Source organism: Haliotis cracherodii, unplaced genomic scaffold (genome assembly GCF_022045235.1).
Source record: "Haliotis cracherodii isolate W230 unplaced genomic scaffold, xgHalCrac1.p SCAF_14, whole genome shotgun sequence".
Lineage (NCBI taxonomy): Eukaryota > Metazoa > Mollusca > Gastropoda > Lepetellida > Haliotidae > Haliotis > Haliotis cracherodii.
Window position 1 is genome coordinate 30,218,647 of NW_027266269.1, and position 24,293 is coordinate 30,242,939.

Sequence of the window (24,293 nt, forward strand, 5' to 3'; positions counted from 1 at the left end):
TCAACCTCTATGCCATAACACGATATGGCTGAAATATTGCCGATGTGACTTAAAATCTTAACTCACTCACTCACTCACTATGCCATAACAAGAACGACCTACGTACGGCCACAGCATATCTTAGCCTTTGTGCCTGTTATTCCCTCTTTGTAAATGGCCCTGGTGCCATCTGGATGGTTTGGATATGACATTGGAATTGCCGCACATGCTATGTCATCGTCCAAGCAATCTCCTGTCTGGCGTCATCATCAAAGGGGTCGGCTTCGAGTCGTTTTACTGTTTCTTAGTGAGGTACCCATGTTAAACTGCGGGGTGGTATCTCAGTAAACTGACTCTGAGCCTACCAGTCCCTGTTTTACCCCCTTAGTGCCAAACGCCAGGCAGGGTAACAACAAGTACCATTTCCGTAACGTCTTATGGTATGACGTGGTCGGGGATCGAACCCGGACCTTCTGGTCTTCAGGCAGACGCTCTATCAACATACTTTTAAAGGAAAGACCTAGCCCACACTATATAACAACGACTGTGTTCATTAGGTGCCTAACTATAAAATATGTGAAAACGTCAAAAAGCGGCATGGCATTTTTCCGGACCACTTCAAGCAGTCAAACCGACACACACACACAGGGTCATAGCAACGTGACGTCATACACACGTTTTGTCGCAAATAATGTTGTGACGTACCAACAGTGAAAGATAAAGCAGATGTTAAAACTCACCCTTTTCTACATTTGCTCAGAAAACAGACTAAAATGTAGAATACCCTACTTGCAACTCGTATTCCTAACATGGCTCCGAACTCATTATTTCACTCGGGACAGATTACGTGGAAGCAATATTGGTGCCAATATATGTTCAAATCCATTTCCATATCCAATATAAAGCAGAATCAATAGTACGATTCCGACCATGTCATAAGCATGTGTTTATGAATCACCATCAAATAGTGATGGTACCAGGTAAGCGTATCCTGCCCATACGGTGGCACCCGTCACAAACACATGCATAGGCAAGTCAATTTTCATTAAAAAAAACCACGGGAATATTTGGTTTAAGTCAAAATAGGGATTTGGATCGGACATCATTTCTGTCACTGATGCATCAAATGTGGTAATGTCCTGCTCACGGTTACTATAAAACCTTTTGAAATCTTTTCTGCGGCCTTAGATATTGTAACCTTGATCAAACAACTTCTGAGCAAGTGCCGTTTGAGGCTCATTGAAATCTTGGCAGAAAGAGCATGCTAGATTTTATCTCAAAAGTTGTGAAACCAAGGGAAAATATGGTTCTGGTCAAAATAAAGAATTCCATTTTTGTCACTGAAGCCTCAAATTTGGAAATGTCAAACGAAATGTACCAACATGCATCGCAGTATCAGTCGAATATATGTGGAGTGCGACGTTAAACAATACACGATGAGCAAACAGCTCCGATCGGGAGTGTTTCCATATAATTAGTTGCCTGCAACCTCGGGGTATCGCGGTACTTGTCATGTACGCTAATCGGAACAAAATGCACTCACTCACCTTTATGATTATTCGTGTACTCTATATCAGATATCATTTATTTTATCTAACAAAGCATATTTTACTGATAAAATTTCATTATTTACATCAGTAGCTCCGAGTAAAAGCCGGGCCTCGCGCTCTGTATCGCGGTACAGAGAAAAGTTGCATATGGAGGTCCGAATTGGACAAAAAGAGGATATAATTCTACCAACCACTTGGTATGATCATGCCAGACATGAAATTGACCGACAACAAGGCGCCCACTGATAACAAAGTCATCGACATATGCTAAAACATTTTTGGAATGTCTGTCAGCGGCTATGACATTGACAGGAGTCATTCAATTACCGACGTAAGAGATGGCAGAGCACGAATACTCACAGAGTTTGTCTCGCACAATACCAAGACCAAAGTTTTCATGGCGAAAGGAAAACTGAAATCCAATCCGGACAGTATGTTCATAACTCAGGACCTGGCAAAATATCGCCACTGACTCGTGAGTAAACTGCTAGAAGTCCGCCAAGGCAAAGAACATACATTCATTTTGCACTCTAGACGGTAGAGTGTTTGCTACAAAAATGCAAAATGGTAGCCAGTTTAACATCGAAAACGAAAAAGACATTGGAAACCTGATCAGCAAGTAAATACCCTCCTTGCTAAGACAGTGTCCAACAGTTAAAACAGAGATGTCACTTACAAAACATACTCTTTTGAATGCATATATCCTCGCATTATAAATATATGTTTCGCTGTACATATACACGACAACTAAATTGACACCAATATTTTAGTGTATTTTTCAAACAAGTAAAGTTTGCTTTTCAATATTGTAGTAGATGTATTGAATCAAGTCACAAAAACGCGACTGCTACAGAAAAGCATGCACTCCATGCAAAAGTTGACTTATATGCAAGCCCCATGCATTTCACTACCCAAGAATGGGTATAAAAACGTGCGTTAACGGGATTCCACATGCATTGTTTAGCATCGTGCCGACAACAACCACTGACAACAAAATTACGCAATTACTCAACATTATGAAATGCCTCTCCGAAAATGAGCGTATGCTTGAAGCAGGATCGAGTCAACGTGATGTTGCAAGACAATTTAACGTCCACAGAAACACCATTTGGTGTTTATGACAACGTTGGCAACAGGCGAATGCTGTCAGAGACCATCCTCGGAGTGGCAGGCCACGCGTAACCAATAATTGACAAGACAACTGGATTCGAACAACACACCTACGGAATCGATTCCAGCAAGTTACAGTGACTGCAAGAAGCATATCTCTGGCCTTCGACGAATATCTTCACAAACTGTACGTCGTCGCTTCATATGTGGACGGATTGTCGCCAGAATACCCGCCAGACGTCCCATTTTGACAGGAAACAACCGTCAAGCACGTCTACAGTGGGGCAGACAGCGTCTAGGCTGGACGGTCATGCAGTGGGGACAAGTTCTATTCTATTCACCGACGAGTGTCGTTATCGCCTCAGCCGCAGCGAAGGACGAATTTGAGTGTACCGACGTCGAGGTGAACGTTACGTCAATCATTGTGTCATGGAAGAAGATCGGTTCAGGGGCGGCAGCAATATGGTATGGGTTGGAATTACAGCAAGACAGAGGACCCGTTTGATAGTGGTAGAGGGAAATCTCAATGGACAGCGCTACCGCGACGTGATCATCGGCCCTGTTGTTCTAAAGTTTTTGCGTCGTCATGGCACAGACATTACCTTTCAACATGACAACGCCCGGCCTCATATTGCTCGACTTGTTCAGGAATCTCTTCAACAAAACAACGTGAATGTCATCCCTGGCCGGCTCGCTCCCCTGATCTCTTACCAATATAGCACATGTTGGATGAGATGGATCGGCGTCTCCGGCGTCAACCGCGTGTCCCACAGACACACCAGGAACTTCAAAACATGCTCCAGCAGATATGGACAGATATCCCACATGACTTTGTGCGACGCCTGGTCCATTCCATGAGACGAAGATGTGTTGCATCGCAACCAGAGGTGGACACACACGCTTTTTCTGAACACTTACAGGGGTCTTTTATCTGTCGCAAACCGAAATTGTTTCAGATTTGGTATAAAAAACATAACTTTGCATCAAGTCTTATTCAATATCAGATGAACTTTTGTTGTTCAGCATATATAATTAAAAGGGGTATACATTTCTTCAGGCGATGTTCTGCCTGACTGGGTTTTTTCATCGACACTGAATCGTGAATTACACGAGGGCCGTATCTTATTATACCAGCCTACACAAAAGGCAAGAAGTTGAGACATCCAGGGTATATTCCAATGTGCGGAATTCATGTAGAGTGAGTGATTGACCGCCTGAATGGCTGGGGTGGGATGAAAGGCCCTCTCCATATCACTCTTGCAAGAAAGCGAAAACTTCATCAAGGACCACTGTTGGAAAGATGGTCCAAGTATGTTCAACTCTTAAAAGCTTGTGGACCTGTTTCCTCCAATACTAGAATAGCTGTCTACATATAGTCTGGAAGTTAATTTCAGGTACCGACGTTTACTACAATATCTGAAAAACTATTAGACCTACTCCAGTTAAAATTGGTATGAGATTATTAAACAGTCATACTTAACTGGATATTACATTTAAAGACAATCGGTGCATGAATAAAAAATCTGTCTATTTAGCTATCACTATATTTCATCAACAACCAGACCTGTTCGTCACGGGGGGAACGAGCATTCATTGTAACAGCTATCTGCATTATGCTACCCCTGCGTCACAGGGCCATATGACACAGTTGAACCAATCAACTCAACTCGAAAGGTTGCACGGGAATCACGCACGCACGAATACGGTGTTAAGGTTGGACGTCTCAAGCAGTTATTTAATAATATTTATCCAATTATTTTTGCATTCTTTTTCAGGTCAGTGTTATTGACTTCCTTGCCACATTATTATATTTCATGCATCATGTTATTAGGTGTAATATATCATACGTAACTATTCATTTAGACAAATCATTGCTTTATGGTTTCGAAGAAAATATGTTAATATTTTTGTAGATGGTTCGAGACTTTCGGGGCTGTTTCGGGTGAAAGAAACAGCCCTGAACCTGAATTCGTAGACGATTCCTAGAAATTCTTTGATGAACAATTTTTCTCTCACGAATCCCACGAACTACAAGGATGTTTGGGAATCAAACAAGATATATTTAAGATTCTTAAGAAATGATTGAGAATATGTACGAATATGTAAGAATTCATACCCGTGGTAATTCGAGCTATTACATGTCGTAGTGAAACAGGGGTATATGTATTGCACAATTCTTGGTCCCATGAAATGCCCTCGTCGTCAGATTCGGAGTCTGTGCTGTCACCTAAATGAAAAACAACAGGCTGGACAGTATCTGGTCGGATACAGTACTAGTCTTGTTTCCAATACTCTTCCTCAAAATTAATAACATGTTGGACATAGTTTGCCCAACGTTCATCTGTAATTTCTCCTATCCCTTTCAAGACAATATGCTTGACGTCGGCAAGCTTGAAGGTCTCATTTTGCCGTGCGACCATATTTTTCAAATCACCCCAGATTAGTTCGATGGGATTCAAGTCACAATGGTAAGGAGGACGTCTAAGCACTTCGTGACGTGTTCTCTCAATATGTTGTCAATCAAATAAAAGGGCGGGGGTTAGTTCTGAAGAACCAGTTGGTAGTAGTCAGTTTTTTTGGCTTTCGTGGGCCGAGCTTTGCGGTTGTTGTCCAACCACTGACATACCTCACTTTTGGTGGAATTTGAGGTTGGACAACAGTTAATAGGATCTCGACAACTGTGATAGGGATCATTCTCCATAACCACCGAGGATTTATCAGGCAGTGCTAAGAGGAGCTGCTCCTCAACATACGCAGTGAAAACCTGACTATTCAACTCGGTATGGTAGTCTCTGCAATCTGTAGATATGGATCTGAACACTAGATCACACCCAGGGAGGAAACCTCTGTGGGAGCCTGCATGGAGGACAATCAGGCGCTCCCCTTTACCAGGGTGGATCTTGCGCTGTGGCTCTCTGGTATCTGGGTGAGACCATTGGTAAGCTGCTGTGTGGCAGGCGTTAACCCAGGTTTCGTCCAAATAGACAGGCTCATAGCCTTCTTCTTGTTTCTTTTTAATAGTGCGCAAATAATTGATACGCAAACGAATGATATCTGGTCGTTCACATATTGCTAGTTTCGACCCTTTCGTCTTTTTGTACTGATATCCAAATTTTGAAAGGAGTATACAAATGGTCCATTTGGAAATATCTAAGTCATGCTCTGGAAGGAGAATTTGTTTTAGTTGTCGTCTTGAAATAAATTCATTTTCTCGTGTTAACCGCCGAATCACGCCCCTGGCAACTTTCTTATCAAAGGAATCTAACTTTAATTTCCTATCCTATTTTGAGATGCCCCCTAAGGGATTTGCAGGGGAGCATGTGTTTTTATGAGAGTTCAAAATCTTAACTACGGTTTGTTTGGGAAGCTGTAACGCATGAATTTTTGTTTTCATGTACTTTGAAATGTCAAAGAAGGACATTTGCCAGATCCGCAGGTTTGATTGTAAAAAACATTTAACTTCAATACCATTATTACAGATGATCAATTTCTGTTGACATGATAAACTTAATTGATCCGAGTACTATTGCTATGTTCTATATCCTTGTACCAAGTAGATGCTCAATTACTGGTACATATGTTAAACACGTTTTGATACCAAAAAAACCCTGAAAAACAAGGCTGTGTTGACGTTATAAAGATATATTAATGTTCAGATATATTCAACTTTTGTCTTGGTATTTGACTTATAATGAAATAGGAGTGGTGTATACATGTCGTTAGCATAATTATCACATATAAACAAACTAGGTGAGGTGAAATTGGGTTTAACGTCGCGTCCAAGATTATTGCACTTATATAGCGATATAAACAAGCTAAGAAATAATATATGCTGAATATTACTCTTTCCACACAAGAGCTTTCAAACAAGATTATTTATGTGCGATAATAGATTCATGAACAATTGAATATGATGAAGACGGGGAGTGGCAGACAAATGGAATAAAAATATTATTTATGAAGTTTTTATCTTTAATAAAGTGTCGTTTGGCTTTGTGGAAAAGTACCAAAAATAGAAAGAAACATTGATGTACATTTGTTTGTTTGATGTTTAACTCAGCACTCACAATACTTCAGCTGTATGACGGCGGTCTGTAAATAAACGAACCTGAACCTGACAATCCAGTGATTGACATCATGAGCCACGATCCACGCAATTAGGATAAAATAATTCATATCCCAGACATGTAACTGTCCTCGAACCTGATGATTATAATTGTGGGTAGAAGAGAGTTTAAATAAACAGAATCATTTTTAACATGAGGTTCTAGATAGAACAGTGTGTGTGAGAGATGGGTTTAACGCCGCTTTTAACAGTATTCCAGTTATATCTCGGCGTGTCAGCTTAATGTGGGAGGAAAGCCCGAAGTGATGCAGGTCTCAGACGTTTACCACTTCGGTGAAACCCACGAGCAAGGGTATGGTGCTGATAAACCTAGAAACATAATCGGGGCGAACCGGTATTCGAACCCACAATCATAGGTTTCTGGCGTACCCAAGGGACGCAACTATGCACAGCGAATCGCGGCGCCTTAGACGACTGGGACACCCGTGCTCCCCTAGATAAAACAGATTATCGCTTATTCCACATGGATGCTGGGCTCTTTATTGGAATAGACGCTTAACCTCCACTAGACTCCTACCACAACAGCCACATGTTAGATATGTGTCAGGTGTAGCACCTTAGTGGTGGCAATCAGTGCATGTTCAGTGTGCACACTCCACCTTGTCCATGCTTCATGGGGCTTCTCTGTCACAGCTTGGCCTGAAAAAAATCAATCAACATTTTAAACAAATATACTCTGTCACAGGCATTCATACGATTGGTTGATTGTTTACACGCATTTAGAAACTATGGATTCAGGGTACACTGACCCTGGAAAACAGATACTAAGGTGCCGCACAGAATAAGTTTAATTGCCACAGATAATGAATCAATTGATATTCACTTTGATGATTCACCTTAATTATGTATTATTCACCTTGGTATGTGAAAAGTTGCACCTGATGACACACGTGTAAACCCATCAACTTGCAAACAACGTATTGGCCTCAAGTGTGCGACAGCAAACTCTTTCTTGTGAAAGGACCAGGGAAATCTATGAGATAGGGGTAGAGGTCGCCGTACTGCAAGTATGGCCACTGGGAAACGTCGTCAATTTACAAGATAGACACACTTTTTATGGATAAGAACTTCTTTAATACTGTAAAAGGCGACGTTTCGGTATAGATCCTTATACCGTTGTCAAGCATGACTGAATGAGGGACATAGTGCAGAATATATATAGCAAGTGGAGGATTTAGTTCTCGTCTATTTAGTTCTTATTTATTATATATGGTTCCCAATCCAGCGAAAATCCAAGGAAGTTTAGTTTTCCTTCGTAACGAAACTTGTCTCCGGCACAATAACAGAATATACCCAGACTCGATTATTTCAGCTGAATATTATTACGCTATTGAAGTTAAAGCAGAGTGTCGTTAAGTGATACAAGAATGTGAGTTCAAATAATTGTCATAAGATCTTATACTTATCATTATCTCGGCTAATATTTAGTCATCTAATATGATCTCTGTTTTCATATCAGCAGTGGGCACTCTCCACCGACCAACTCACCCCTCTTGCTAATCCTCTAAACTGTTAAATCAGTTTTGGTACTTGGTGTATCTTGCTCTGCGATGCCAGAGCAGAAACTAGTCCGTTCAAATATGTACATTTCTACAATCCTTGCTCGACTCTTGCTTTCTGCTGTATTTATCAAAACAAAGTGATAAAATATTTAGGTAATCAAGTATTTAATGTCTAAACGTGTTTCGATTGCTCATCACACAACGGCTGACATTTCACTTCTTACTCTTCAAGACTCTTGATATAGCGATTGTTACGACAGATATATGTAAACGTACCTCGTGTTGACTGGCGAGCGGAACGGGGGTAAATAAAGAATGACACCCAAAACTATAGTCCACACTTTTCATAAACATGTTGTGTTCAAAAGATGTTGTGGGATATTGAGCCCCTGACATGAGCTATATGTCATTCACCTGCAGCGCAAATCAACTGTTGGAGCCCTTGTTAATTTCCACCTTTCTTATCTTATTACCTTTGTTGGTTGGTTGGTTGACAATGATTGTGTCTTCATGTACCTCAAACCATGTTAGGAAACGAGGGATATAGCAAACCCCAGAGTCGGATAAAGATTGAGAGATATTAAAATGAACGTTGGTAAACGGGTTTTGGAGATATACATTTTATTTCAACCTTCGAATAACATATTAGTTACAGATCCACATCACTGTTTATTAATCAATTTTTTTCAAACTAACTCTATACGATTTGTAATATGACTAACAGATTGTGTTTTTTTTAGACTGATGAATGCATACAAATGACAAAAGCAAAGCTGTAACGAAACAGCTTTCATTGCCTCGTACATCCACAAGATGAAAACGTCCACACAGCTCTGTTTCCGGATAGGGTTTCTGTGTTTACTAGCCTTGTTGGATGTAAGTATATGATACTGAGTTGTCTCATTCAAGAACTTCTTTTGTTTGCCTTACAGTGGACGTTGGACCAGCTCTCTCAAACTGAATAGTTTTAGTATATATGCTACTCAAAAGAAGATCTAATAAAATCCGATTCTTTCATATTACTATAAGTGATCTGTGCACAATCGCATATTGCAATCCTAACCATTCCGTTAAATCATGTTAGTTTCACAGTTTGAATTAACTTATGATGTGTTTCTCCACAGGGCATGGTTGATAGTAGTTTGGGCCCTGCACTGCGAGATCTACAATGTATCTTTAATGTGACACTACAGAAGGTCAGTCTATTTCATCCGGTCATATCAGCAGGTAGGGTAATGGGGTCCCTACTGTTCTTGAAACTCCCTGGTCGCTTCAACATCTATGGAGTCGCTGCCACTACTATGACCACATCTTGTTGCATCTTAGCTATTGTGCCCGTCATCTTTTCATTTTGGATGGCACTGGTGTTGTCTGGTGGAGCTGGATTGCTTAATGGAATTGCAATACATGGTAAGTCCAAAACTTAAACTCCGGAAAATAATGAGTCTCGAAAATCTGCCGAATTATTTCTTTAAAAGTCGAAATAGTGAAGAAAGTTTTGTGGATTGTTCATTGGAATCAGTGATGACATAAGGTGTTCGAGAAAAGGGCAAGCATGTTCTTCACAACCGGTTGTTCATTAAAAGAGACAGTGCCAGTGAGTAAGGACGTCTGAAAGTTCCATGTAGAGGTCATAGTATAGAACAGCATCGCGTGTCATGCTACGTGTGACATGCTACAAGTCACATTTTGTAGATTGCTCTGAATGTCTAACATTTCTGCAATGACTTAACAAGTCTAAGTATAATGGTTACTTACACACTAAAGGAAAGAGAGTTATACAGTTATAACGATGTTTGAAGGACTTGCTTGCCGTAAAAGGCGACTAAGGGGATCGGGTGGTGAGGCTAGCTGACTTGGTTGATGCATGTCATCGATCCTAATTGCGTGGATCGATGATCTTGTTAATCAATCACTGGGGTGTCTGGTCAAGACTCGATTATTTACAGACCGAATATTGCTGAGTGCGGCGTTAAAAAAAACCCAACCAACCAACACAACCTTGATGTACCAAATATGGACTTCAGGGAATACCAAAATCTGGCCGGGATCATACTGATGCCTCAGATTATCGCCCTATATATATCGTTAACTACTTGTGTTTGCAAAACCATGGAACGAATGGTGAATAATAGATTAGTTTGGTATCTGGAAACCAATAACCTTCTCACAAATATTCAGTACTATTGATCATTTATTACGGTTAAAATCCTTTATTAAAAATGCTATTGTAAATAAACAAAACGTAGTATCAATTTTCTTTGATCTTGAGAAAGTATACAATACTACCTGGAAGCATGGCATTTTAAAGGATTTACAAGATTTTGGCTTGAGAGGTCGTTTTCAACAGACAGGCAATGTATAGTTCGAGTGGGTAAAACACTGTCTGACCATAATAATCAGGATCAGGGTGTTCCGCAACACAGTATTTTGTCTGTCACTTCAGTTAGTATTCAAATTAATAAACCAACGAACCAACATTGATGCTTATGACTTTGTTATTAAGGAAGCTAGGGGCCTGGGAATGTCTATTTTAATTATTGGGCATTGGGCATGTGCTGTCCTAAATGCGGTGGTGGGGTAATGAATCCTGAATTATTTTTATATTGTATTTGGTAGCTAGATGCCAAGGACACTAGTAAACATAAGCTATCACCTCATATATATGTGGTTATAGTTGAGCTACGGTCGCTAGGATGTTTGTTATCTACAGTATTCTTTTTTAACTCGCCAAAAAGAAATGTGGCCTTATGTCATGGCGTGTCGTCGATCCAGCTGTCTGTTCGTCATCAACTTTTACATATTCGATACCTCCTCTGGAACTACTAGACTTGGGGAGCTGAAACTACCAGGCTTATAGAGATGAAACTACCAGGCTTTTGGAGATGAAACTAAGTCACGCCTCTTTGTGCTTTGTGCCTATAGGTTAAGTTCAGGTCTGATGGCAGAAACTAATTGTCCACTTGACTTGAGAGAACTTCTTAATATTATGTCTCGACTCCATGTTGTAAGAATATATTTTGTTTTACAGCTACGACTGTCCTCTCCGGGGAGTTGAGTAAAGAACACGCTGGATCCATTCATGTCATGAACCTTGCAATGACTGTAGGACAACTTACAGGACAATTAGCTATCTCTCTGTTTCTATCTGACCATGTCTATCATCTTCCTAATGCCAGTCACAATGGATCATTCTTTTATTATGACAATGCAACATTTGTCTTACATAACAACAGAGCACACTCACAAGACGAACTATGTTACAATTTCAATTCTGATGTAATGTACGGGTTTTTCGTTATAGCTATTCTAGCAGTGCTTGTATTTTCATGTTATTTACTCGCATACCAGTTGTTTCAAGAGAATGTAAACATGAACGATAAGCTGAAGGAGAGGGGCGTCAGCTCAATGAGCATTAGTGACGGCATATATTTATTTATTATAATGATATACACTACAATCTGTGGGACTATGATCTTTGTATATGGACAATTCTTACCAACATTTGGCATTCACTGCAAATTATATGTAAGTAAAAAACAGATGGCAAATGTATCTATATCATTTTATGCCAGCATCATAATTGGACGCTTACTTGGTACGCTAAGCAGCCTAATTATATCGCAGACTGTTTTAATTAATGTATGCACAGCTGGTGCCATAATGATATCTGTCATGCTTATATACGTATCGGAAATAGATACCACATGGTTGTGGGTAGGGACAAGCATTTTAGCAGTAGTGTGTGCCCCTGTGTTCTCGGCAGTTCAGACATGGGCTCTTGATACCAGTAGGCATAGATCCATACTGTATGGTATATCATCCATAATGGATATGGTAGGATATGCTGTTATGTCTCTTCTGACTGGACAACTCATGGCATACATCTTTGTACAAATGTTAAACAATGTCATGCTTGCAGTATCATTACTGCAACTTTTATCGATTATGTTATTATATCTGACAGTGTGTAAACAGGTCAAGTCAGAGAATCAAGCATATTCCTACATTGAGTGAGATGTGCTCATTGCATCCAGTGGCGATTATTGGGCAAAATATATGTCCCCGGAAATCTATCTTTGTCGCCACATCTGTTGGTCAAGCTCCGAGACTTGATGGATTTTATGTAATTGCATCTCAATTGCCTGTATTGTGATGTTGTGTGGTGCAGACTCGACTATATACATGTCGCTGTGATACAGTTGACATTTGTCTTCAACTGTGGCCCAGTCGTCTAAGGTGCCACAATTCGCTGTGCAGATTTGCATCCCTTGTGCGGGCCAGAAACCTATGATTATGGTTTCTAATCCTGGTTCACCCCGATTATGTTTCTTGGTTTGTTAGCACCATACCCGTGCTCGTTGCTTTTACCAAAGTGGTAAACGTCTTAGCCTTGCATGACTTCGGGCTTTTCTCCCACATTAAGCTGACTGTGATATAATTAAAATATTGTTAAAAGCTCCATGAAGGCCAACTCACTCACTCACTCACGTTAAACATAATTCCAGAAATATCACTTAGGTGTCAGGTAAATATGGGAGGAAATCCGAAGTGATGCAGGATGTAGACGTGTATTCACTTGGAATGGCTTCTGGCACCAGTTGGTGCTAAATACAATGGTACATAATTCAAATCTGGGGTTTGAGACCATGATAATAAGATCATGGTAAGTCTGAAGGACTTTGACGCAAAACTAGCAATGCCTAAAGTTATATTACATTGTTAGACGCTATACGAGTATGTTCCAAGGAAACTACTTTTGTTGACATGTCGTGGTGGGGAGCAAATAGATCAAAGAATCATTCAATTTATTTTTTCTTCAGTATATCAATCACCCACATATCTCATCAAACATGATCTGGAGACTTATTATTTCACTTGATCTTGAAAGTTAGTGAAAAATATTTAAACATCAGATTAGGAAGATATTTCATAACCATTTCAGATTCGGGTCAGAACTGTTCTTCAGCAACTCAGGCTTGTCACAAGAAGCTAATTGGCTCGGGTGGTCAAGCAAACAAACAAAACAATTATCCACTGCCTGTTGCCCGTTGCCAGTGACAACCTTATAATATTCTGTGTATATAGTCCGCATAATACTCTTTGTTTTATGCCAAAGTGATTTTGAGCTTAAAGTAACTTCAACAGTTCTCTGGCATACAAATACAAATCGTCAAAATATCTTTAAGACATATTCTCGTGGTTGTATTTTCCCTTTCATTCCAGTTTAGACTTTTGAAGATGGTTTGGTTTTCCTTCACATTCATTTTACCTTTACCTCTGCTCGCCTTGCCGAGTTCAAGCTCACAGTATAAGATTTGCAAGGATGTGCTGTTTTCATGAAAATACTACATTCATATGTAAACGACCGACGCATTATCCATATTATGAGTTTGTCCTTACATCATCAGTATATTTAAGCTGAACAATGTGATACTAGGTGGTCAGTCTGGAATTCCGACTAAACAGGCGATTGTTTGACCGTTGTTAACAATTCTGTTATCCATTTATTTTAATGTTCGCGCCTTTATCACTTTCCTGATGCCATTGCAATCAAATTATTCAAGATAATGGCCTGTATCAAATCCTTCTCAACAAGGCGATGGTATATGTTCAATCTCCAGCCACCTCCAGACGGGACTATTTATCCCCAGAGTTAGCTATAAATGTCAATTAACACCCTCACGTCATCGGACCTAACGTATGTACATGCACATGGGTCACTGACATTGCACCACGTTACGTTATGCATCAACATAAAACCTGATTGACATGGTCAACCAGAGACCGGACCAGATCATCGACAGCAGCGGACGGATTGTACGGTTCGTCGTGGCGTCAGATCCGAACCCCGCCTCGCCAACGACGACGTCTTCTGTGTAAACAGTGCGGGTCTCCGGAACATTGGCCATTCGGTTCAGTTTGCCTTGAATCTGATGGCTGATTATAAACCTGTAGCTTTTGTGTTCATCCGTCCTGAGTTATGACCTCTTGGATATATACTCAGTGAACTAGTATTCAGTGCGTGAAATGTTATTTCCCATCTCCTGTTTCGGTGAATTAATATAATCGACCTTGAATTGTACCAGACTTGTTTAGTGATCTGTATTAATTTCAGTAAAGTTAATTTTTTGAAGCGATATATGTGTTGTGCCTTGTTTTTGTATTGGTATTGGAGCTTAGACTGTTTAGTTGCAGTAATATCTGACAAGGGTTTTCTTTGTCTCTTGTTTAATGCCGCACTCAGCAATATTGCAGCTTTATGACAGTGGTCTGTAAATAATCGAGTCTGGACCAGACACTCCAGTGATTGACTTCATGAACATCAATCTACGCAATTGAATACGATGACATGCATCAAGTAAGTCAGCAAACCTGAGCACCGATCCCGTCAGTTGCCTCTTACGACACGCATGCTTTGCTGAAGACCAATTCTAACCTGGATCTTCATGCTTGTCTGCCGAAGAACACAAACTGTTTATGTGAATACAATCCACGATTGCTTGTATACTCGCCATAAGGGAATTTGATTGATTTATTTGCTGACCGTTTAATTTTCAACAAACTTCAAAAAGTGGCGTTTACAAACTATAAACTTCACCTTTTGACGTTTACACGATTTTGGACCTAAACTACTTTTCATAGGGAATTGCCGAGTGGAACAATTCTTCATTCTCTCCTCTGTTGCCCACGATCGTGAGGATCTGCAATGTCGGACAATAAATTATTTTAACGTTTCCTTTTCACTCAAGATTGCAACACTTATTGACAAATTCGCATAACCCTCTGGATGCCACAGGGACAAATATGCCCGTCCTCTTCTACCCTCACTTTGAAGTCGAATACAATTAAAAATACATGAATACTGTTCAAGGTTTTCAAATCCGTGGCAAATTTACTGTTCTGTGATATCATCCAATCCAATTATAGGCAAAGGAAAATTAATTAAAATGGCTTCTAAAAATTAGGAACATTGCAAATCTCACCATTTGTGACACATCAAGAAATCCCCATTTACGGCGTTATCTAATGTATGTTTTGAAATAAAAATATTGGATATTTTATTTAAAAATACTGAATTTCAAGTATAGCATATCTGTGATCTCGGGTATATATATATTTTTCTCAAATTACCAATGACCACTGTGAAACGTCGCCGATAAACTGGCAATGTTTTGGAAAATAGGCAAACACGAACGCCGAAGTAACTTTCCACCACATGGAACTGTGAGAGACGTTCACGTGTGCCGGATATTTCAAAGTCTGCGATATGTAGATACCTGAATTGCTCATACATTTTAGAATCAAATGATAAATGGCCTTGGTCACCAAAAATGCACTTGTTTGAAATGTAAATAAAGCACAATTCATATATTTCAGTGTGTAACATTTTCTCCTATTTTGAGAAATGTAATGGCTCTATATTTTTAGAATAAATATGGGAAGAGTATCGTATCTATTAGGGAATTAGACAATAGATACATTACAATGATTTGATACATTCAATAGAAATTGTTAAAAGTTTCCGTCCTGTGTGACGGCATGACTGACGCAAAATCAAGCACAACGACAACGACAACGTTTTTCATCAGCATTTCTGACTATTTCTCTTGGATACAATTAAATGAAAAACATAAAAACAAATAATAAAACGCATATTGTCAAAATGTTTCTGATTACTCACATGGCACATTTATGGATGTACGATCCCTGAATCAACGAAAGTCCCCACGTACAATCCCGCATACTGAAGTCAGTGGACACACCATTTTGTAAATGTCGATAAACGGTTGTGATGTCATACGTCAACAAATGTTGAACATATTTGGTAACTTCTTTCAGGTGAAGGTCGAGTGAAAAATGGAAAGTCGTTTCTGATGCTAAATTAATTAAAGTAACTCTCGTTGATTTACAGTGAGTTGTGTTTCTTATTTATGGAATTGGAACAACAATAACCGGTAACGTAATCATCTAAAATGTCCGTCACAATAAAATTGGCATCATTTAAACCTCAAAACACGGATTTATAGGACGTGACTCTCACATTGTGGTGGTTTACTGGAGTATGGAAGCTTTGAACGCAAGCTCTGGCGTTTACACGATTTTAACTTGCACGGCATACTTTATATGAATAATATGTATTCTACATACAGAAATCATCTGATATTTATTGGAGAATCTTCCATACATGGTACATACATCTTTCTTCTAAAGAACATGTAACGTATATACGTGTATGTGATATATCTCGCAGAAGGGCAGGGTCGGCCTGATGACTGTCTCGCCGGTCGACAGCGACGAAGCAGTTGTAAAATCTCCAAACATTTGGGAAGGCTGCACGGCGACAGTGGTGAAATATAGAAAAAAACCGTATGTTAAACATGGAACGGATGGGGTGATAGGCCACTGCAGCTTTATATTCCAATCCTCTTTTCAGTAAGTGTTCAGAAAGGAGGCGTGAGTACCTCATGTTAATATTTTTCACTGATCTATACAGTGACGTCAAGGAGGTTTTACAGAAATAGCATTAGGGCTACTATAAATGAGGGGTAGACTGTTGGTTGAAGCGTTCGCTCGTCAGCCCGTGTTTGATTCCCCACATGGGTACAATGTGTGAAGCCCATTTCTGGTGTCCCCCGCCTTGATTATGTAGAACAATAGTGATGAGTGCATCATAAGTTTATTTTTTTACAGATGTACATGGTCTGTGTATCATGAGTTGTATTATTTACAGATGTGCAAGATCTGTGTAGCATCCATTGTACTAGTTTCAGATGTACATTTTAAGTGTATCATAGGTTAGATTATTTACAGATCTTTTGTATCTCTTTTCATATCTCCACTTGTAAAAAGTAGACAATCTCCCGTTCGTCTGGGTTCAACTCTGTCTGATCATTACAACCAGGATTATGGTATCCCTCAAGTCAGTATTCTTTCTCGCACTTTATTCAATATTACAATCAATATGAAATATATGCAGTTTTATTTGACTCGACTTAAAGATAACGTTTTGTGGATTTAACTTTTCTTCAGGTAAAAATGGTCACACATATTTCGAAGACATCAGCACGTAAGTTGTTCAGAAATGTTCACACGATAGTGGATGTATATTTTCGAAAAACAAGACAAAGTTTATTCAAACTGTTGTTGGAAAAATAACTCGCAAAAAGGTCCAGAACTGTTTTTCAATACGTACAACTTCTGGAGGCACTAGGAGCAGTGGGGTATCCTAGTGGTTAAAGTGTTTGCTTGTCCCCCTACATGGGTACAATGTATGAAGCCCATTTCTGGTGACCCCCGCCGTGATGTTGCTAGAATATTGCAAAAGGCGGTGTAAAACCATGCTCGTTCATTCTAGAGTCACTACAAGTTGGAACAGGCATGTCGTCATTTCACCTTTATTGATCCAGTTGTTTCTGAAGACATAGTATGCGAGGATATGCAGTCGAATTGAGGAGGAGGATCAAAGTGCAAATGCCAAATAACGGTGACAAAGACACACAACTAACTACACGAAAAAACACATTTCAATGGTTGAGTAATACCCATAAGAGGTTTCAGATTTGTGTATGGTCGCAGGGAAAAGCTCATAGAAGGTATAGTCAATAATAACTATAATTTGAATGAATGTCCTATTTGGTCTAGTCAATATATGGTTGAGATATTGATTGGGAGATGTTGAATTGTAACTCACTCACTAAGACATTGAATGTTTTTCTCCATAAATTAAACAGAAACAAAACGTAATTGGAGACCACTATAGTCTTTATGCATAGTTAAACAAAGGAGACTGTACATTTTTAAATAAATGTCTTTTTCTCAGTTTCAAATGCCAATTTGCTTGGCGGCGTTGCTGATTTGAGTCCGCATTCTGATAAAAAAAGTGATTCACAATACAACATGATCAATTGAACCTTGAATATTCCACCCAGCATTCCAGAGTGACACCATGTATGTCTCTAAACGGTGAGATTTCACAAGGCCAGAGAATATTAAGGGAAGTTACCGACAATAGTTGATAAGCAGTTTGTGTGTGCTAAGGCTATCGGTTCAGAAAAAGGTATCCAGTTATCAAATACTCAAAAATACCCACAAATCTGAAGACACCTTATTAGATTTTCTGATCAGAACCATGTTAGGAAATGCATTTAAGGTATTACAATATTCACATTGTGGATTAGTTAAAGGTCCGCATGACTATTAGCCATATTACGACTTTTTATACTAAAATTGATACAAGCTGATTATGCATGGTAATTAAACAGCGCGAGGCAGCTGAAGCAGATGACAGCAGCATATCTGTAATGAATAAAACTCATACAGGACAGGATGGAGGGTTCTACACAAGTATGTGCCCGAATAGCGTTTCTGTGTTTCATATCGTTACTAGATGTAAGTACATATTACAAATTCATACATTAAGAACCCTATATTATGCGTTCCTTATAACATTTGAATTTTTCAAGAACATAAACCACGCGTTCCTTCCCTGACAATCCTGAAGTTTATGCTTGTGTAATCTGATGAAAGACGACGAAGCAAAACTTGTTGATAATGTAAGTTTAGATTAACAGTTCTACTAAATGTAATGTTTTTCTCCACAGGGCATGGTTGATAGTTGTTTGGGACCTGCACTGCGAGATCTACAATGTATCTTTAATGTGACACTACAGAAGATCAGTCTGTTCCAACCGGTCATTACAGCAGGTAGGGTGATGGGCTCTCTACTTTTCTTGAAAATTCGAGGTCGTTGCAATATCTATGGAGTCGCAGCAACTGCTATGGCAATGGCAAGTTGTCTCTTGGCCGTCGTTCCTGTAGTACCCGCATTTTGGATGGCACTAGGGTTATCGGGCACAGTTGGATTGGCCCATGGAATAGCAGCGCACGGTAAGACTAATGTTAACTGACACATATCAATAATTGTATTGCAGACAAAATTAATCTCAAGAAAACGAACAGGTGAAACCAAGGTTTATTATGCAACTGCAAAGATTATTAGGATTAGCAGAAGCTACAGTGGTGTACGTAAATTGCCGCATCTGTAATTTACGTTCAGTAACGTTTTACATGGTGACATTCCCTTGCATATTTAACCATGTGAAGTGAGGTAATCGGCAGGAGTTTCGATATTTTCAACACCTTATAATAACAATCATTTTGTTATAAACTGTGGTATTTTGTGATACTTGCTCAAAAAGTGAAAATTCCTTGATGATTTGCTAAAGCCGATATATAATATTACATGCGCGGTATTACTTGGGTACCGGAAAAAAACAACATGATATGAAATACTAATAAATGCCTATCACAATACGTTTGGAATATACCGATATATTGCGGTTTTCAAAATCATGACTATATTCATGTTGTCAGCCAAGTTTACACAAGTCTAATCGAAATTGTGAAATTAGCAAGTGATTCCTATAATCGAAAAAGCGAAACTTTTTGCGACCACTTTTCCGAATATAACATGTCTATTACACATGATTTCTGACCGTAGCAGCATCTAACAAAATTGTGATATTTAACATTATAATTTTTAAATTTTTAAAATGTGAGACCCAGAACTTCAGTCATCTCTCCTAAGTAATGAGTGAGTGAATGAGTGAGTCAGTCAGTTGGGTTTAACGCCCCTCTGAATAATATTCAAGTTACATTACAACGTGTCAACGTTGGAGCCCTCAGTAATGTCAGCTGTGTATTGAGTGAGTGAGGTAGTTAATATTTAAGGTCACATCAACAGTATTTCAGCCATATCGAGAGGAGAAGTTATACATTATCGATGCATATAATTATACTAAATAAAAACCTATCATGGATGGACAGTAAAATATCTTGAATATCACAGATTAACATTTAAAACTAGCATACAACCATAAAAGGATACTACGATATGGAACAATACAATATAAAAAAAGGTTATAGATCGCCAGCAACTAAAGGTAGATCACCATCAAAGGGACCATGGGGACTTAAAGTACTTTTGCTTCCTGCATGGACCCCATGTCAGCAATGAAATTTTCTGTTGGTTTATGTACATTACTTATGTATTATTTCATGTTCACAAGTTCTTAATGATCGCAGTGAATGTCCCACGTGTTTTAATTCTTGATCATAAAGAATATTGAACAAATCTTAATCAGCATTATGTCCCGATCACAATTTAGTGACTAGTGATTAAGCACTGACCACATGCAAGAAGGTATATTTTTTCTGTCGAAATAATTACCTACGGGTTTGTTTAATGAGACCACGTTCTAATGTGTCTCCAGTTAGGACCATATCCATTTTTGTCCTGTTCGGAAGAGGTTTATTGTCAGAATAGGTTTCCCGAATATCCCATGTTTGCCGTTTGAATCGACTATTAGTGGGATAGGACGGTAAAGATTTGCAGTTCGGATGATTACGTGCCGTGATACCCACAAGGTTATTTGGAGCATATATTCAAAAGATAGAATAAAGGTTAGCATATGCCATGTTGAACCAATGAAGTGAACAGGAACATTCTTAACTTTATACTTTCTTTCTTTTACAGGAAAGATTGTCCTCTCCGGGGAGTTGAGTAAGGAGCATGCCGCATCCATTCACATACTCAACCTAGCTGTGTCTGCAGGATCCATTACAGGGCCATTGATTATTTCCCCATTTCTTTCTGACAATGTTGCACATGGTAACGGCACTGAGCCAGCCTTTCAAAATGCCAATATCACATTTTTAACACAACACAGTACTGCACAGTTAAGAGAAGACATGTGTTACAATTTCAATTCTGAATTGCTGTTTGGGTTTATCATTATAGCGAGTCTGGGAGTGGTGGTGTTTTCAGGTTATATACTAGCACAACGAATATTTCGAAAGGAAATAAACTCGAATCAACAAAAGGAGACAAGTGGGTCCACAATCGATATTATTGATGGCGTATTTATAATCCTTATGATAATATATACCACAATCTGTGGGCCTATGCTTTTTGTATATGGTCAGTTCTTACCAACATTTGGCATTCACTGCAAACTATATGCAGACACGAAACAGATGACAAAAATATCATTGTCATTTTACATATGTATTATGTTCGGGCGTTTGTTTGGAACACTTGGTAGCTTTGTGATTAAACAAACTGTTCTGATAAATGTATGTACAGCTGGTGCCATAATGACATCTATCATGCTTATATACGTATCAGAAATAGATTTCATATGGATGTGGATAGGGACAAGTATTTTAGCAGGGGTGTGTTCCCCCTTGTTCTCGGCAATGAACACTTGGGCCCTCGATGTCAATAAGCATAGAGCCATTTTGTATGGTGTATCATCAATAGCGGATATGGCAGGGTATTCTGTCATGTCTCTTCTGACTGGACAGTTGATGGCATACCTCTTTGTACAAATCTTAAACTATATTATGGTTTCCGTATTATTGTTGCAACTGGTATTAACAATGTTCTTATATCTGACTGTCATTGTAAATAAACATGTAACCTCGAGGAATCAAGGTTACTCGTATATTGAGTGAGTGAGTGGTTTCATATCACTTCAAACAGTGCCTTTGGGTGTTGAAATAAAAGTGGTATGATGTTGAAGTATACGCCCACGCCCACGGATCCTGTCATTACCCTACGGGGACAATCCCCGATATGCCGATATCCCACCCTACAATAACCCACACCTGATTATTTTAATCAGGTAGGTTGTCCAGGAGAGTGGAAACAATTACTTTAATCACATTGGCTGTGTAGGATTGTTGTGTGTTTAACACTTTGGTGATGGTTGTTACGTGTTATGAGAGTGGATCAATCTTTACTGCAGTGACAGGTGTAACACTTTAGGGTCATGTAATGCAGGATGTTCTTCTTATTATTTAATCGATTCAGTTGGATTTTAATTAAACTGGGGGACACAGATCGTAGATATAGCAAATGTTATATTTGGGATTACACTTTCAAAGTCAAAATTCTGGTACTATTTAGGAGTTGAAATCGAACCCACGCTCTCAGAGTGAGGCATCTAACAGCCAGAACACTAACTCAGCGATCTAACCCACTCAGCCACCGAGGTAACTTTATGTACCCATCTGATAAGTGTAAATTGACACGATTCCCATGGGATTACATTTTGTAAGTACAAATAATAGTACTATTTAGGGGTTGAGTTCACTCCCAGATTCGAACCCATGAGGATATTGGAAATAGATATACGCTGCCATGTTGTCTGACTGTAGATAGTATTTGTAATCTTAACAATCGCCAGGTGTCACCATGTGACAGGATCTCATTAGGGCTTGTGATTCCCAATGAGCTTGCTGAGTATTGGTGCTTGAGGATACTTAAGGTAACAGTTTGTTTTTAGAGGTAAATGCTTGATATCATGTGGATAGGATATCATCACTGTTTTTAATCATTTTCATTCTCTGTTGGAAATATTTTCACCTTGATGGAAGGAAGTCAATCAACCAGTTCATGCATCTCGAATCAAACATGTGTTACATTTGTCCACTTTCTGAAACGTCATTGTGTATTCATAGCTTTCGGTCATGCGATTACAACTTTAATGGAGGCGTATGTGGTTGGTGGCGTCGTGTGCATTTTTCTTGCATGACTCTAATGAACAGGTAATAGAATGTCTTCTGTTTTTGCTATCTATGAAGTACATATTGTCGCATGGCTTGGTCAGGTATATATTTTCTGAACCGCCATTTACATGTGGTCACAACTTCGAGGATCCGTATTGCTTCATATTAATTTGTCCACTAATAGATTTACATTAAAACTATCTCAGTTCGGAATGTTATGAAAACAAGATAATCTTTGAATCATTTCAAAGTTGTAGTTTAAACAGCAATTGATTTTAAACAAAAACAACTAGCATGCCAGTAATTGTACATGCTTTTATATATATTTCCACACATTGACAATTCCCTTTTCAATGTTAAGCATTTTGCCCCCCATTTTTTTGGTTTTCGTAATAATTAACAAGAGGACGATTGGTCCGTTGGGGACACATTTAAGAAGGAGATTAAAAGGGGATTAGGGAATTAAATATATGCTGCCATGTTGTCTGACTGTAGATATCTGTCATATCTGTGACAGCTTCGAGCTGGTGACATTTGAGTGAACTTGACAATTGATAATGAATTTTTATGTTCATAGTATTACAGTTATATGAAAGAAGCAATTTGATATTAGAGTTATTTATATTAGTGTTTACATTGAAATAGATAATGGAGATTATCTTAGTATAATAAGAACTAAAATTAGAATCATTAACAATTAAGCGATCAAACCTATGTCCATATTTGTCACTGCATTTGCGTGTATGATTTAGTTATTTTGAAGTACCATTACATTGAAATAAAACAGTATATCATTTCGTATTTCTTTTTAGATTGTGTTAACTATTCCGCACAACATAAGTTGTTATTCAACATATTCCTATCACCCACTGATGATGACAAAAATGGTTTTCTATATGTTTCATTGCGCCATAAAGGTACTTAATATTAATTGATAATCTTGTTGCTTTCCTGGAAGTAGCAGAAATGTTAAGAGGAAGTAAACCTGAATAATTTGTGGAATACACCTATTCTGTTGTTTTGCCGGCGAGATCACATTACAACCTCAACTTTCACGTCTGTATATATACAATTGTAAATATAAACACATTAATAGGTAAACACGACTGACAAGTCCCAGCTTGCGCACATACTTTTAATTTCAAATGACCCTTTCATGAATATGAAATGCAGTCATGACATTATCATAATGTATGGACAAAAATCTGCGAAAAAACATTCATCAGCACCATGTCACACTTAATTCTACACGAAATGTATGGCCGCACACCCCTTGAATATTGCAGTAACTGCAACTTTGCATTGTGTAACCTTTAATTGTAGATATAACAATTTAAATTGACTGACTGAAAAAAAGTTCAATTCTATGAATTTACGCTTCCGCGGTGATGCGGTCGTCAAACCAGCTGTTTGAATCAGAGGGGGTTTATTGTGATTAAATAGCCTCCGATT